This window comes from Falco punctatus, assembly GCF_963210335.1.
Source record: "Falco punctatus genome assembly, contig: scaffold_41, whole genome shotgun sequence".
NCBI classification, from domain to species: Eukaryota; Metazoa; Chordata; class Aves; order Falconiformes; family Falconidae; genus Falco; species Falco punctatus.
In genome coordinates, this window is record NW_027660119.1 from 107,980 (window position 1) to 123,285 (window position 15,306).

Consider the following 15,306-nt stretch of genomic DNA (forward strand, 5'->3'; position numbering starts at 1 on the left):
TAGGCTATCAGCTAGGTCTGATAGTACCCGGCTGGTGAGGTTGGCTTGTTTAACTATCCAACAAGACAGTGTTTCTAAGTTTTTATGGGCTCGAGCGGCAGCAGCACCTGGGATAAAAAACGAAGTAAAAAATACTTCCCATTTATTCCAAAGTTGTACACTATCGTCACAGGTGTTTTGAAGAGTTTGTATAAGATCTCTTTTCCATCTTGTTGGATTTGACTTGTTAGGATGATGATGTGGTAAAGCTAAACTTAAGCGACCAATGGTACATGGACCCCCTACAGGCATTGAGGGTATTCCATTCCATGCTCTATTACCACAAATAAAAAATAGACCAGGGGGTAACTTTCTAGGATATAATACTCCAGGGGCAGGATTTGACAGGTTTCGACTGGTATGGTTACACCAACCACTCCAAATAGACTGATTTCCAATTGGGTATACAAGAGTTGCATTACAAGGTGTGGCAGAACTTTCACCAGCACAAGGATACTTAGAAGAATTTAGATATACACAATAAGAGGCTTTCAATGAGTCAACTAGTTCAATTTCTTGAGGATTAGGACCAATAGAAAGTATGTCATCCCAATTATCAAATTTATCAAAAAACTCACTCATATTTGAACCTCGAGCTAATTGGGTAATCTTTGTCTGGCTAAGAGACTGGTTAAGGGTGATCCAATCTGAGTCATTTAATGGCACACCTACTAAACAAGTTAAAAAGGGTACACTAGGAGTTGACACGCTTGCACAAGATGTGGTTGTGTTGACAGCTCTGCTTAAGGTTACCCATACATTTTCCCGCACATCAAACAGTGATTTAGATACAAAAGCTACACCTATAACAATAAGATTAATTAGCACAACAGCTGTTAACATCATGATTAGAATATAGATAAATTTACACTAAAAGATTAATCACAACTGTCACTGGTTGTTGGAACATTGGTCACCGCTGCTTTGGTCCACTTTGCTGGGATCCACTGTGGTCCTGTGGAAGTAAGTACACACATATAACCTCTTCCAGCATATTTCACTTCTGCTGGTCCTTTCCACAAACCAGTTGAAGGATCCCTATACATAACAAACATTGGAACATCATCTTTACATAGCTTAGAATACCCATGTAACCATGCAGGCGGTTCCTGTTGATCTGTAAAGATACATAGATGATTTAACACAAAAAGAACTTTAGCAAGTCTTTCTTGTACATCTGTAATTTTTTCAAACTTTTGTAAATATTGTTTTAATGTCTGATGTGTTCTTTCAATGATTGCTTGCCCTGTGGGAGAATGAGGAATACCTGTACTATGTCGCACTCCCCACGCTTGACAAAAACGTCTCAGTTTTTCACTGACATAAGCAGAGCCATTATCAGTTTTTATTGATTGAGGCACCCCCATAACAGCAAAACAACTTGTTAAATGCCGAGTTACATGAAGTGCACGTTCTCCTGTTTGTGCTGTGGCCCATACAAACTTACTATATGTATCAACAGTAACGTGAACATATTTTAATCTACCAAATTCGGGAACATGAGTGACATCCATTTGCCACAACTCTCTGGCTTTAAGTCCTCTGGGGTTCACACCGATACCTAAACCCGGTCCATGATGACTGCACGTAGGACAAGCTCGTACAATTCCCCTAGCTTCCTCCATTGTAATGTTAAACTGTCGATGCAGACCCTGCGCGTTCTGGTGAAATGTGTTGTGTGATTCTCGTGCCTTAACAAACTCATTTATAGGAGCCGCTACAGACACGAGCTGGTCAGCGCGCGCATTCCCTTCCCCCAAACCTTCAGACCATTTGTGACTTCTAATGTGTATAATGCAGTAGGGTTGTGTGCGCTGTTGTATTGCTGACAACAGCTGCCTAAGAAGTTCAAACAGTCGTTGATTTTGTAGTTCTTTAAGATGAGCATCTTCAATTCGGCTTACAATTCCAGCAACGTACATTGAGTCCGTTACAATGTTTAATCTTGTATGCATCCATTGGGTACAGACCCATACAACAGCAGCTAGCTCTAAGGTTTGTAACGAATCTCCTGTTTTTGCGGGGAGAATTTGATGGTGCCATTGATTGTTTTCGTACCATGTTGCTGCCGCTTTTCTTGAGCGTTTTCCTGCATCTGTATAAACTGTAATAGCATCTGTTAAAGGTTTCTCACTCCGTTTTGGACACTTTAACCAATCATAATTACTAATCCATTTTAATATTGGTGTTTTCAAAGGCTCGACTTTAATCTCTAGAGCTTCACTTAATAAGCTTAACTGTAAAACCGATGAATTCTGCAACCACCACTCTAAGTCTTCTCTGCGTATTGGTAGATACACAGCATTTGGCTCCATTCCGGTGATTTGTAAAATTCGCATTCTTCCCTTTTGAATGATTTCCGCCAGATTTTGTGTTTTTTCTTGGATGGTGGTTTTTGGTTGCATTTTGGTAAATATCCATTCTAACACTCTTACAGTCTCCCCCTTTTCCTTTTTGCACTGTGTAAGTGCACCGATAAAATGTGAGGGACCATTTAAGACAGTGAGGTCTACAGGAAAGGTAGGGTCAATGCGATCTACTGCTCGTTCTACAATCCGGTTACTGAGCTGTTGGATCATAACGTGTTGCTCTTCAGAAACATTAATAGGGCGAGATGGGTCTGTACCCCTTAACAATGGGCGTAACACGTCTAATTCATCATTGGTGATGCCTGCTACAGGACGTAACCATTGGAGATCACCTAATAACTTCTGAGCATCATTGAGAGTATGTAAATTTTGACGAATAGTTAACTTCTGTGGACTTACTTGTGAATGAGTAATATTCCAGCCAAGATATTTCCATGTGGGTGAACGCTGAACTTTCTCAGCTGCTATGACTAACTTCTGTTGTTCTAAATGTTGTCGTAAAAAGAGTTCCTGTTGCGCAGTAAAGGGCTGTTCTTGCGCAAATAAAATATCATCCATATAATGGTAAATAATAACATGGGGCCATGCTTTTCGAATAGGTTGGAGAGCGGCATCAACAAATAACTGACACAAGGTAGGGCTATTTTTCATGCCTTGTGGTAACACAGTCCATTCAAATCGCTGGTCAGGACCTTCTCTGTTCACTGATGGTAATGTAAATGCAAATCGTTGAGTGTCATTGGGGTGTAAATGAATTGTAAAAAAGCAGTCTTTCAGGTCGATTATTAACAAATGCCATTCGGCGGGCAACATGGCAGGATTGGGAAGGCCTGGTTGTAAGGCTCCCATCGCTTGCATCTGTAGATTCACTGCTCTTAAGTCATGTAAAAGTCGATATTTTCCTGATTTTTTCTGAATGACAAATATAGGCGTATTCCAAGGACTGGTCGACGGCTTAAGATGACCTTGTGTTAATTGATCTTGAACTAGTAAATGTGCCTGTCGCAGACTTTCCTTTTTCAACGGCCACTGTCCGATCCAAACAGGCTCTTCTGTTAGCCATTGTAAAGGAATCGGGAAAGTCCAATTGACAGTGACCGTTCCTAAAAAGGCGAATTTGTAGTAAGGATTACTCCCATTTGATTCAATACATCTCTTCCGATGAGGGCGTTTACTCCATTTGGTAAAGGCATGACGGTGACATGCAGAAGCGCTGTTTTCCCGTCTAAGATGACTTGTATTCTTTGTTGACTGCGTTGGACAGGAGCCATCCCTCCTACTCCTTCAACTCCTCCACGAACATGTTGCAATGGCCAGCAAGAAGGCCACTGAGCACGTGCGACGATGGTAATATCCGCACCAGTGTCCAAAAGTGCAGTCATACGTCTTTTGTCAGTTCCATGTACAAGAATAATGTGGGCGAGTGGCCGTTGGTTCATAGGCATGGTTAGCAGTGCCAAGCCTCCTGTGGAACCAAGACCACTGGTTCCACGATCATGGTCAAACATCGTCGACATGTGGTGAGTCAGCTGTTGAAGCGGTATCAATTGAGCTATGCGACTACCTTTAGGAATATAGATAGGTGGAAAATTTGTTTGTACAATTATAAAAATTTCTCCTTTATAGTCACTGTCGATAAGTCCCGGTAAAATAAAGAGTCCTTTGAGGCCACTCGAAGAGCGACCCAGTAACAAAGCTCCATGAGGTTGGTCGTTTATCGTGACAGGTCCTTGGACTCCTGTAGCAACTTTTTGTGGACGAGTATCAAGTAAGGTAATGTCTATTGCCGTTGCCAAATCCAGTCCGAGGCTCCCTCGGGTTGCAGGTTGTAAGTCGGTGGCTGGTCGAGGGCGGGAGATGTCGGTTTTGGGTGGGGAAGCTGAGTGGAGACAGTTGTCGGCATGTAAGTTGCTGGAGCCGCTATTGGGGTCAGCGTGCCGCGACTCTTGGTGCTCCGCTTCCCGTTTCCCGAACGCTGACAAGCTGCAGTATTATGATTATTCATTTGACAATTCCGGCACCATACTTGACGCTCTCGACACTGTCGGCGCATATGACCTGAACGTCCACAACGGTAACATACACAGTCCGTTTGCCGGCGTGATTTATTTTGGCGCTCATCTGGAGGTTTCAGTGGAGCGAGCGCTGCAAATGCTTGTTGTTGAGCTTTGACTAAATTGTCCCCTACTTCTTTAAGCGTTTCAACTAACAAAGCTTGAGGCCCTACGGGAACCCTGCTCATTCTTTCTAACATGGTTTCAATAGAAGCATCTAGAGGAAGAGTAACTAAAATGCCTTTTGTGTAAGAGTTACAATTTTCTAACACACATTGTCTTAACAAAGGTCCCTTCATAAAATCAGATACATCAGCTCGATTAATAGCATCCGTAACTTTATCTACAAAAGATGCAAAGGACTCGTCCCTTCCTTGCTTAACTGACATATAAGAGGGTGTAGCTGGTGTAGTTTTAACCTTTTGTAAAGCTTCTCTTGCTAGCCTCATAGATTCTAATAAAACATCTGGGCCGGTCTGCATTTGCATTTCTATAGAAGCAAAAGGTCCAGTTCCCATCAATTGTTCTACAGTTAAACCTGCTAAACGATCATTTGGCGCGCGCGGCGTATACACAGACAATTCACAAAGCCTTTGCCAATGAGCTTGCCATAACAGTTGTTGCGATTGTTTTAAAATGAGTCTCATTATATTTTTAATGTCTTCAGGACAAAGCAACCCGCTACCCCAAATATAATTTAACATCTGTCTGGCAGGTTCACCATGCAAACCGGAATCATTAACAGTACTTCGTAATTGGCTCAATATTTTCCAGTCTAAAGTATGATGTTCTCCTGTCATTGTGCCAGCATTATCAACAGTATAAAGGACCGGATAGGCTTGGGGATCAATCTGAGCTACAACATCAAATTCCTGTTGTTCCATTGCCTCTCGGATTATTTTGTCCCAACCGACTCAAATCAGTCGTTGCTGAGAACGAGGGCAAGATGGCTTAGAAGTTTTAGTGATTAAGTCAATTTGTAACTTTTCCTTATTCATTTTTATGTTTTTATCATTTGCCTCCTCCTCCGAATCACTCTCTTGCGATTCTCCCTGCACCTCCTCTCGAGGGGGTGCCGGGGAACAAGATTTCTCCTCCGGAGGAGAAGAAGAATGATTCGAGGGTTGCCGGACAACAGGAACAGGGATTCCTGAGGCAGGGGGGGTAAAATAGTCACCTCCTGCCGTAAAACGCCCAGCAGCTGGGTCAGACCGCTCGAGTCGGCTGGAAGCAGCTGCTGCCATTTGTTTTTCAACTTTATATCTCTTTAAGCAGTTAATAACTTCCCTCCAAGGTTTCATTAATTTCTTAGCAACTTTATCATCATCAATTACCAAGTCCCATAAACAATCTCCATAATTACGCCATTCATCTACTTCAAAGATATGCTCAGGATCTGTAAAATATCCTTTCGCTTTACCTAACGCAATTAACCCGGCCAGATCTTTTAAAGGGCCTACTCCCCGCTTTTCTAAAAAGCGTTGTAAAAGATCGAGTGCTACCTCTTTATCCATAGAGCGCTTTAAATAGTCCTTTTCCTTGATTAAGATGCAGCCTTTTCCCTGGGTAGACACTCACGGACGGCGAACCTTTCCCTGATTAGTCGTCGGTTCAAGCACGGATCGAGGTACGATGCCTGCATCAGTCGATCTTCGCTCCCTGGTCGCTGCTACCAGTGCTTCTCCGTCCTCGCTGTCCGGTGAAGAACAAGGATTGGGGGTCCCTGTTCGGGCGCCACTTGCGACGAGCGAGGGGAAGCAAGCGGCCGACTCAGTGTGAGTGATAAAGCAAGCTTCAATTTATTACGGCGCGATTATGTCTTATATACAGTTCCAGTTAATTTTATGCCTACAAATCATCTGCTAATTGGCTAAGCTCTAAAGGATTACATTTTTATACGTTCTCCTATTTGCGGTTACAGCGGGCGGTTACAGCGGGTTCAGGTTACACCTTGTTCTTCATGCTTACTCCCTTAAAGTTGTTTTTCTGTTTTTGTACAAGGTCAGCACAATCTTATCTCTCTTCTCTCTTTCGCAATCCTGGTAACTTTCCACTGCAGCTGAGCTTCTTAGTGTTTTTTTCTCTCTGCGGCCTAGTTTGGTTCACTCAGACCTAAGCCAGACTTATGTCAAAAAGTCGTATCACACAGTCCTTCCATAGTACCGTGGCCGTTCTCTTTCATCCATTCTGCAACAGGCTATGGCGAGCCACTTCCTTCCCATGGCACGTGGTGCAGAGCTGTGTGCAAGAGACCATACTCTTGCACTCTTTCCAACTGAGGAACAGGCAGCGCCTTGCCTTCGCCTTCAAGGACATTGGCATTCTGTCCTTCACCGACGATGTCTTGTGCATGCAGTTCTATCATATCTGCATCACAGGGCTGGAGAGCAAGGCCAGCTGGACTGCTCTGCTCAACACTGCGAGTTGATCAGGCTTTGAGGGTGATGCAGTGACTTTTGGAAGCCTTTTGAAGGGTGAGCAACCCGATGGCCATTGGCCAGCCTGCACATGGCAGGCCAGTCCGACACCTTTCCACGTGCTCACCCACACTGACTTCTCCATTGGAAAAGAAGTTTTATTCTGAGCTTCTGAGTTCTTGCCCTACAGAAAGGCTAGCAGTGTTACTGTGCAGTCTCAGTGTTTGCTGTGCAGCTTCTCCAGAGCAAAGCAAGGGCTCATGTTCACGGAGGAAGATTTGGAGAAGGGGTTTGGAGAAGTGGCTTCCTTTTGGAGCAGGAGGCAGGTCTGCTTCCTTTGGGAGCCAAGAGCAAAGTGCCTTGGAAACCTTCTAGCAGCTCTGTGTCACTTTACAGAGGCTGTGGATGCCCAGTGCAGCTGTCTCCAGTAGAGCGACCAGTACTCGAGGGATGCAGGCTGCTCCTGCCCACGCTTTCCCCAGGTGAGTGCATTTTCTCTGCAGCCCTCGACTGACCGAGCGGGCGGATTCCCAGCTCCTGATCAGGGGTGCGCCTTGCCGGGGCTCGGCATTGCGCGTTGAGTTTGGGAGGGGGCCTGACCTGAAGGGGCTGGTTTCTGGTTAACTTATGACGAGTTGGGGTTACACGTGTGTTCCCCTGGAGTGGCCAGGCACCATCATTGCATTTCTCATGCCCAGCCTGCCCGCCATTCCGTCAGAGAGAGCCAGATGCACACAGGGAGGGCTTTAAGCTACATCGTCTGGTGTTGGGGGAAGATTGCTAATAAAACCCATGCATGGCTGCATGGCCACGAGAAGAAGGTGTGCCATGCTTCACACAAGAGTTGTGAAGATTAGTGCTGGGAAGCTGCAGAGGGTAGGGGTCACCCTTCAAGCCTGTGTCATCGTTTCCTGCCCAGGTTTCGCTTTACGGTGGTCAGCAGAGCAGTGGCCAAGGCTTTGTCCACCTGGGCCAAGAAGGCTGCAGCAAAGTCCAGGCTCATCCACAAGGTATGGGAACAGGTCTCTGCTGCCCAGCTGAGGCCCTGCTCTGCGCTGGGTGACCACAGCTCCGTCAAAAGGCACTCCTCAGGGGGCTGCTCTGCAAAGTTTCTTCCTTTGCCAGGTGCAGAGGAGCATCCTGGCAAGCTGCTGCAGAGACGGACGAAGCTTTCCCTTCCTGCACTGCCAAGTCAGGGGCCAGGCACAAGACAGAAAGACTTGGGCAAGAAGACTTCTGAGAGGTGAGACCCTGGTGGGAAGGGATGAAAGGGATCCTGCACCCATGGAGGAGAGACATCCCCTCCGAACACTCCAGCTGCAGGGACGCGGCAAGGTCCCTGACACATGCCACATGGTTCTTACGTGCTTGTTTCCCCTGTTGTGGGCCCCTCACTGGGGAAGGTGGTGGACGCTGTGTGCACCCCACGTCCCTGTGGTTCCCTTACGCAAGAGCTGAGGTGCAGTCCTCCCCTGTCCATCTGAGGGGGCTCAGGGAAGGCTCCCCCCTGCCAGCAGAAATGGCCCCACCTCCCGTGCTGCTTCTGCCAGCCTGGGGAGCTTTGGTACCAGGCGAAGGTGGGAGAGCAAACTGCCCCGTGCTCATGCCGACTGCTCCTGGTGCCTCTTTGCAGTGCGCTCCCCCCGTGTCCAGGCAGCTCCCCCAGGATGAAGGAGGCAGGCAAGGCAGGCAGGCAGGAGCCGGCTTCTCCAGCCAAACCCACCTCTACACTCCCATCTTCAGACGACTGCCAGAAAGCGCTGCAGGTACGTGCCTTGCTGTAGCTGCTGTGCTGCTGGGGACTCGGCAAAAGCCTCTTTGTGCAGAGAGCCAGCCTGAAAGGACCCCTGGACATGTGCTCCTTGTCAGCTGTCTGTCACCTCCTTCAGATGTTCCTTGCCCCCTGGGTTGTCACAAAACACTTTCTCCTGGCCCAGGGGCTATGGGAGATGCCCAAGTCCTTTCTCGGCTGTTCACAGTGGAGGGCTTTGGTCACAGCTGTGTTTGCCAGGAGCCTAGAATGACCCCACAGCCCCCAGTCTGTTAGGGGCAAAGCCCTGCCAACCGACCAGCTGAGGCAAGGGGCGGCAACACGGGTCAGACCCGAAGGACACCCGTTCCAGGAGCGGAGACTAATCCTGCCTTCTGCTGCCTTGCCATCTCCTCCAGGAGGTCTGGCAGCTGTCTGCAGAGTGGGAGCAAGTGAGGCCCAAGTGGCAAGAGCAGTTCAAGCAAGCAAAGGCAGAGTGGGCGGCGTGGGGAGCCTGGTCTGCAGGGAAGGACTGACAGCAACCCCAGGTACGGGCAGCGATTGACACCGCTGAGGGCAGCAGCGACCCTCTCCTTCGGGGCACCCAGGGTGGCAGGTCTCCAGAGGTGGGGAGCAGGACAGACATCTGGCTGCAGGGCAGGGGTTTGCCTGCTCATGCACATGAGGGAGAGACTGGCAGCAGGATGCAAGCGGCAAAATCAGCTGTGATGACGGGCATGCAGTGCTGGGTCTCCCAGCTGCCAGGTCCTGCTGCAGGCTCCTTTCAAGAGGTCCTCTGGGAAACAGCACCTGTGGATGCCGTCTGCTTTGCTGAGAGCGTCTGTTCCTTGGCAGGCACTCGGCACTGGAGGCGCTTGGACTCCCCACCCTCCAGCCCAGCCCAGGAGAGAGGTGTTCAAGGAGAGGTGGAGAAAGGCTCCAACCCCTCTCCCAGCAGAGCAGAAGACAGCAGCAACCTCTAGGCCTGGGGGAAACCTGCATGAGAGAGGAAATAGGCATTTCCTCCTCCCCTTAAGCTTTGAGTGTTGTTCTGTAGAAGGAAGAGAGTTGCCTTATTGCCCCAGGATGGGGTAGGGGAGCCCAGAGGCAGCAGTGCCTGAGCCTGGGACAGGGTTCTCCAGCCTGGAGGCCAAAGCTGTTGGTGGGACTCTTCCCTCCAGCCTCCCGCCTGGACTCTGCAGGGGGCAGGGGACCTGTGCTGGGGCAGCAAACACTGCTGTAAAGCCTAAGGATGTCCCCAGGGGCTGCTCCCAGCTCTGTCTGGGAGCTGCTGCTGTCAGATTCATCCACTAGCAAGCAGTTCCTGGTCCAGGAGTGATAACTGCATGGAGGAGAACAAGTCTGGGTGTCTAATACCAAGGTCTCCAACATCAGCTGAGCAGCATTTATTTTAATGGGTTTTTTAACTCCCCAGCAGTTTCCATTGTGCCCCAAAGCCATTTTCTGTCAGAAAAGGTGCAGGCATGTGCATGAGACACAGGTGTTTCTCTGTGTTGTAACTAGGAACAAAGGCAGCTTTTCTTTTCGTTCCAGCTTGAAAGGGAGCACAGACCGTCAGCCCCAGGGAGGCAGCCCTGCTCCCTCGTCCTGGCTGTGGGTGTGAGCCCTTGCACGCTCCACCTCTGGAGGAAAGGCACTGAAGAAGAGCAGCCTGGGAGGGACCTCCCAGAGCCAGCTGGGGAGAGGGCTGGTCACCCCGCGGCCCACGGCGACTGCCGGGAGCAGCTCAGCATGGCCAGTGGCCTCTGAGCACGGGCCTGCAGGCCTTCCCTGCATTGCTGTAGGCGGGCACCGGAGCGTCCCCAGGCCTGGGCGCCCTGTGTGGGAGCCATGCCTGGGGACAAGGCCCAGGGCGGTGGCACCCAGAGCTGCTGCACGCACACAGGACTGAGCTCTGCAGAGGCTGCTGGCACCAGGGGGATGTGGGAGGTGCGGGCTCGGGCCTGCTGGGGCCTCTGTGAGGGGTAAGCAGGGGCTGCCCCGCGCCAGGCACAGCTGGTTCCAGCCAGTCCCAGCCAGTCCCCGCCAGGCTCCACAGCATCCACAGCCAGGGTTGTGATGCAGGCGGCGCACCATGCCCAGAGGTCACTGTGATGCGGGTCCCCACGGTGACCCCGCAGGTATTTAAGGAGCCAGAGCCCTGGGTACCTACTCCCAGGAGAGCCACTCCCTCAGGAGGCAGCATCTCCCCTGGGTGACCATGACCGGTCATCGGCAGACGCCGCCAAAGATGCCCACGGATGAGGAGGCAAATGCCCACCCCCAGCCCAACAGCACGCTGCATCACAAGATACTGCAGTCAGGCACAGTGTCCAGGGCATGTGTGACAGGGAGATGGCTTGTACTGTCCGTGTCATCCCGCTGACATCCCCTCCATCCCCTGCCTGTGCTCTTCGTCTCCCCGTGCAAGTGGCCTCCCAGCACAGAGGTGACACACAGCCCTCCTCTGGCTACAAGGACCATAAGCCTAACCAACCCAACACATGGCACTGCATATTCTACCACTGAATCATGTCCCTAAGTGCCTATGTTTCCCCCAGTACCCAATAACGGATGCTTAGATCTCCTTTTGCCCTTAATGTTTTCAAAGGAGGAGCCAGGGCACTCAGAACTGCAGGAGGACAAGTGGTAAGAGAAGCCTCAAGGTTAAGTCTTAAGGTTGAGTCTTAGTGTTAAGTCTTATCGAGTTAAGTTTTAAGGTTATGTCTTAAGGATGAGTCTTAGGGTTAAGTCTTAGGGTTAGGCCTTTAAGGTTAAGTCTAAGTTTAAGTCTAAAGGGTTAAGTCATTAGAGTGTGATTCTTAGGGTTACGTCTTCTGGTTAAATCTTTAGGTTAAGTCTAAAGGTATAGTCTTCAGAGTTAAGTCTTAGGGTAATGTTTTAGTGTTAAGGCCTAGGGTTAAATCTTAGAGTTAAGACTTTAGACTAAGTTATAAGGTTAAGTCTTAAGGTTGAGTCTTAGGGCTAAGTCTCAGGGTTAAGACTTCAGGTTAAGTCTTTAGGTTAAAGTCTTAAGGTTGAGAATTACGGTTAAGACTTGGGTTAAGTCTTAGAGTTATGTCTTAAGTTTAAGTCTTAAGGTTGAGTCTTAGGGTTAAGTCTTAGAGTTAAGTCTTAAGGTTGAGTCTTAGGGTTAAGACTTTTGGTTAAGTCTTAAGGTTGAGTCTTAGTGTTAAGTCTTAGAGTTAAGTTTTAAGGTTATTTCCAAAGGTTGAGTCATAGGGGTAAGCCTTAGGGTTAAGTCTTAGGGTCAGGTCTTTAGGTTAAGTCTTAAGTCTAAAGGATTAACTCTTTAGAGTATAACTATTAGGGTTAAGTTTTAGGGTCAAGTCTTAGGGTTAAGGCGTAGGGTTAAATCTTAGAGTTAAGTCTTTAGGTTAAGTGGTAAGGTGAAGTCTTTAAGGTTGAGTCTTAGGGTTAAGTCTTAGAGTTAAGTCTTAAAGGTTAAGTCGTAAGGTTGAGTCTTAGTGTTAAATCTAAGGGTTAAGTCTTGTAGTTAATTCTTAGGATTAAGTTTTAGTTATAAGTCTTAGGGTTAAGTATAAGGGTTAAGTCTTAGGGTTAAGTCTTCAGTTTAACTCTAAAGTGTTAAGTCTTTAGTATTCTTAGGGTTAAGTTTTAATATTGTATCTTAAGGATGAGTCATAGGTTTAAGTCTTAAGGTTAAGTCTAAAGGTATAGTCTTTAGAGTTAAGTCATAGGGATAAGTCTTAGGGTTAAGACCTAGGGTTGAATCTTAGAGTTAAGTCTTTAAGCAAAGTTATAAAGTTAAGTCTTAAGGTTGATTCCTAGGGTTAAGTCTTAGGGATAAGATTTAGGGGTAAGTGTTAGCGTTAAGTCTTTAGATTAAAATCTTAAGGTTGAGAATTACAGTAAAGACTTAGCATTAACTCTTAGAGTTATGTCTTAAGGTTGAGTTTTAGAGTTAAGTCTTAAGGTTAAGTATTTATGTTGAGTCTTAGGGTTAAGTCTTAAGGGCAGGTCTTTAGGTTAAGTCTTAAGGGTTACGTCTTTAGAGTATAATTATTAGGGTTAAGATTTAGGGTTAAGTCTTTAGGTTAAGTTATAAGATTAAGTCTTAAGGTTGAGTCTTAGGGTTAAGTCTTAGAGTTAAGTCTTAAGGTTGAGTCTTAGGGTTAGGTCTTAGGGTTAAGTCTTTATGTTAAGTTCTAAAGGTTCAGTGTTAGAGTTAAGCATTAGGGTTAAGTTATAGGGTTAAGTCTTAGGATTAAGGCCTAGGGTTAAATCTTAGAGTTAAGTCTTTAGGCTAAGTTATAAGGTTAAGTCTTAAGGCTGAGCCTTAGGGTTAACTCTCAGGGTTAGGTCTTTAGGATAAGTCTTAAGGTTAAGTCTACAGGGTTAAGTCTTTGGAGTTAAGTCTTAGGGCTAAGTCTTTAGGTTAAGTCTTAGGGTTAAGTCTAGTTTAAGTTTTAAGGTTAAGTTCTAAAGGTTCAGTGTTAGAGTTAAGCATTAGGGTTAAGTTATAGGGTTTAGTCTTAGGGTTAAGTCTTAAGGTTAAAGTCTTAATTTTTGAGTCTTAGGTTTAAGTCTTAGGGTTAAGTCTTAAGGTTAAGTCTTTAGGTTGAGTCTTAGTATTAAGTGTTAAAGTTTTAAGGTTATGTCTTAATGTTGTGTCTTAGGGCTAAGACTTAGGGTTAGGTCTTTAGGTTAAATATTAAGTTAAAGTGTAAAGGGTTAAGTCTTTAAAGTATAATTATCAGGGTTAAGTCTTACGCTTAAGTCTTAGGGTTAAGTCTCAAAGTTGAGTCTTACAGTTAAGTCTAAAGGTGCAGTCTTAGGGTTAAAGGCCTAGGGTTAAATCTTAGAGTTAAGTATTTAGGCTAAGTATAAGGTAAAGTCTTAAGGCTGAGTCTTAGGGTTAACTCTCAGGGTTAAGTCTTAAGGTTAAGACATAAAGTTGAGTCTTGGGGTTAAGTCTTAGAGTTAAGTCTTAAGGTTAAGTCTTAAGGTTGAGTATTATGGTAAAGTCTTAAGGTTAGGTCTTTAGGTTAAGTCTTAAGGTTAAGTCTATAGGGTTAAGTCTTAGTGTTAAGTCTCAAGGTTAAGTCTTAGGGTTAAATGTTAAGGTTGAGTCTTAGGGTTATATCTTAGGGTTACGACTTAGGGATAGGTTTTAGGGTTATGTCTTTAGGCTAAGTCATAAGCTTTTAAGTTTGAGTCTTAGGGATAAGTCTTAGGGTTAAGTCTTAGGATTAAGTCTTTAGGTTAAACCTTAAGGTTAAGTCTAAAGGTTCAGTCTTTAGAGATAAGTCTTAGGGTTAAGTCTTAAGTTTAAGTCTTAGAGTTAACTTTTAAGTTTAAGTCTTAAGATTGAATCTTAGAGTTAAGTCTGAAAGTTGAGTATTACGGTTAAGTCTTAGGGTTAAGTCTACAGATTAAGTGTTAAGGTTGGGTCTTAGGGTTAAATATTAGGGTTACGTCTTAGGGATAAGTTTAGGGTTAAGTCTTAAACTTAAGTGTTAAGGTTGAGTCTTAGGGTTAAGTCTTAAAGAGTTAAGTCTCAAGGTTAATTCTTAAGGTTGAGTCTTAGAGTTAACTTTTAAGGTTGTATCTTAATATTGAGTCTTATGATTAAGTCTTTAATGTTAACTCTCAAGGTACAGTCTTTAGAGATAAGTCTTAAGATTAAACCTTTAGGTTAGTTCTTAAGGAGAAGTCTTAGGGTTAGTTCTTTAGGTTAAGTCTAAAGGTTAGAGTCTTAAGGTTAAGTGTCTAAGGTTGAGTCTTATGATAAAGTCTTTGGGTTAAGTCTGAGGACTTAACCTTAACACTTAACCCTAAGGACTTAACCCTAAGACTGAACACTAAGACTCAACCTTAATACTTAACACTAAGACTTGACTCTCAGACTCAAGCTTAAGTCTTAACCATAAGACTTAACACTAAGACCCTATAGATTTAAACCTACAACATATCCCTAAGTCTTAACACTACGACTTAAAACTAAGTCTTAACCATAAGGCTTAACCCTAAGAAATAACACTAATACTTAACCCTAAGAATTAACCCTAAGTCTTAACTTTAAGATGTAAGCCTAAGACTTAATGCTAAGACCTAACCCTAAGACTCAACCTTGAGACTTAACGCTAAAACTTAACCCTAAGACCTAAATCTAAGATTTAAAGCTGGCTTAACACTAAGACCAAACCCTAAGAAATTACCCTAAGAATTAAGCCTAATACTTAACCCTAGAACGTAATTCTAAGACTTATCCTTCAGAACTAACCCTAAGACTTAACCTTAAGACTTAACCTAAAGACTTAACCCTAAGACTTAACCATAAAACATAACCCTAAGATTTAACCCTAAAGACTTGACTTAACCCTAAGACTTATCCCTAAGACTTAACCATAACAGTTAACCCTAAGACTCAAATTAAAACTTAACCCAATAACCCTAAGACTTAACCCTCAGACTTAACAATGACTTAACTCTAAGACTGAACCATAAGACTCAACCTTAAGAATTAACCTTAAGATTTAACTATAGGACTTAACCCTAAGACATAACCCTAAGACTCAACCTTAAGACTTAACCCTAAGTCTTAATCTAAAGACCTATACCTAAGACTTATCTGCAAAACTCAACCTTAAGACTTAACCCTAAGACTAAACCTTGATACTTAACCCTAAGTC

At 45.4% G+C, this 15,306-nt stretch overlaps 2 long non-coding RNA genes across 3 annotated transcripts in view; one reads left to right on the forward strand and one right to left on the reverse strand.

Moving 5' to 3' along the window:
- Positions 1–11,704: 11,704 nt before the first annotated feature.
- LOC308057928 lies at positions 11,705–14,632 on the forward strand. Its single transcript, XR_013925545.1, has 2 exons — positions 11,705–13,027; positions 13,212–14,632. It is a non-coding gene; the product is annotated as an uncharacterized lncRNA (long non-coding RNA).
- Positions 14,633–14,785: 153 nt separating this feature from the next.
- Positions 14,786–15,306, reverse strand: part of LOC308057929 — a 48,052-nt gene continuing 47,531 nt past the window's right edge. For both annotated transcript variants that reach the window (XR_013925546.1, XR_013925547.1), the window contains exon 3: positions 14,786–15,214. This is a non-coding gene — a long non-coding RNA (uncharacterized lncRNA). The remainder of the gene's footprint in view (positions 15,215–15,306) is intronic.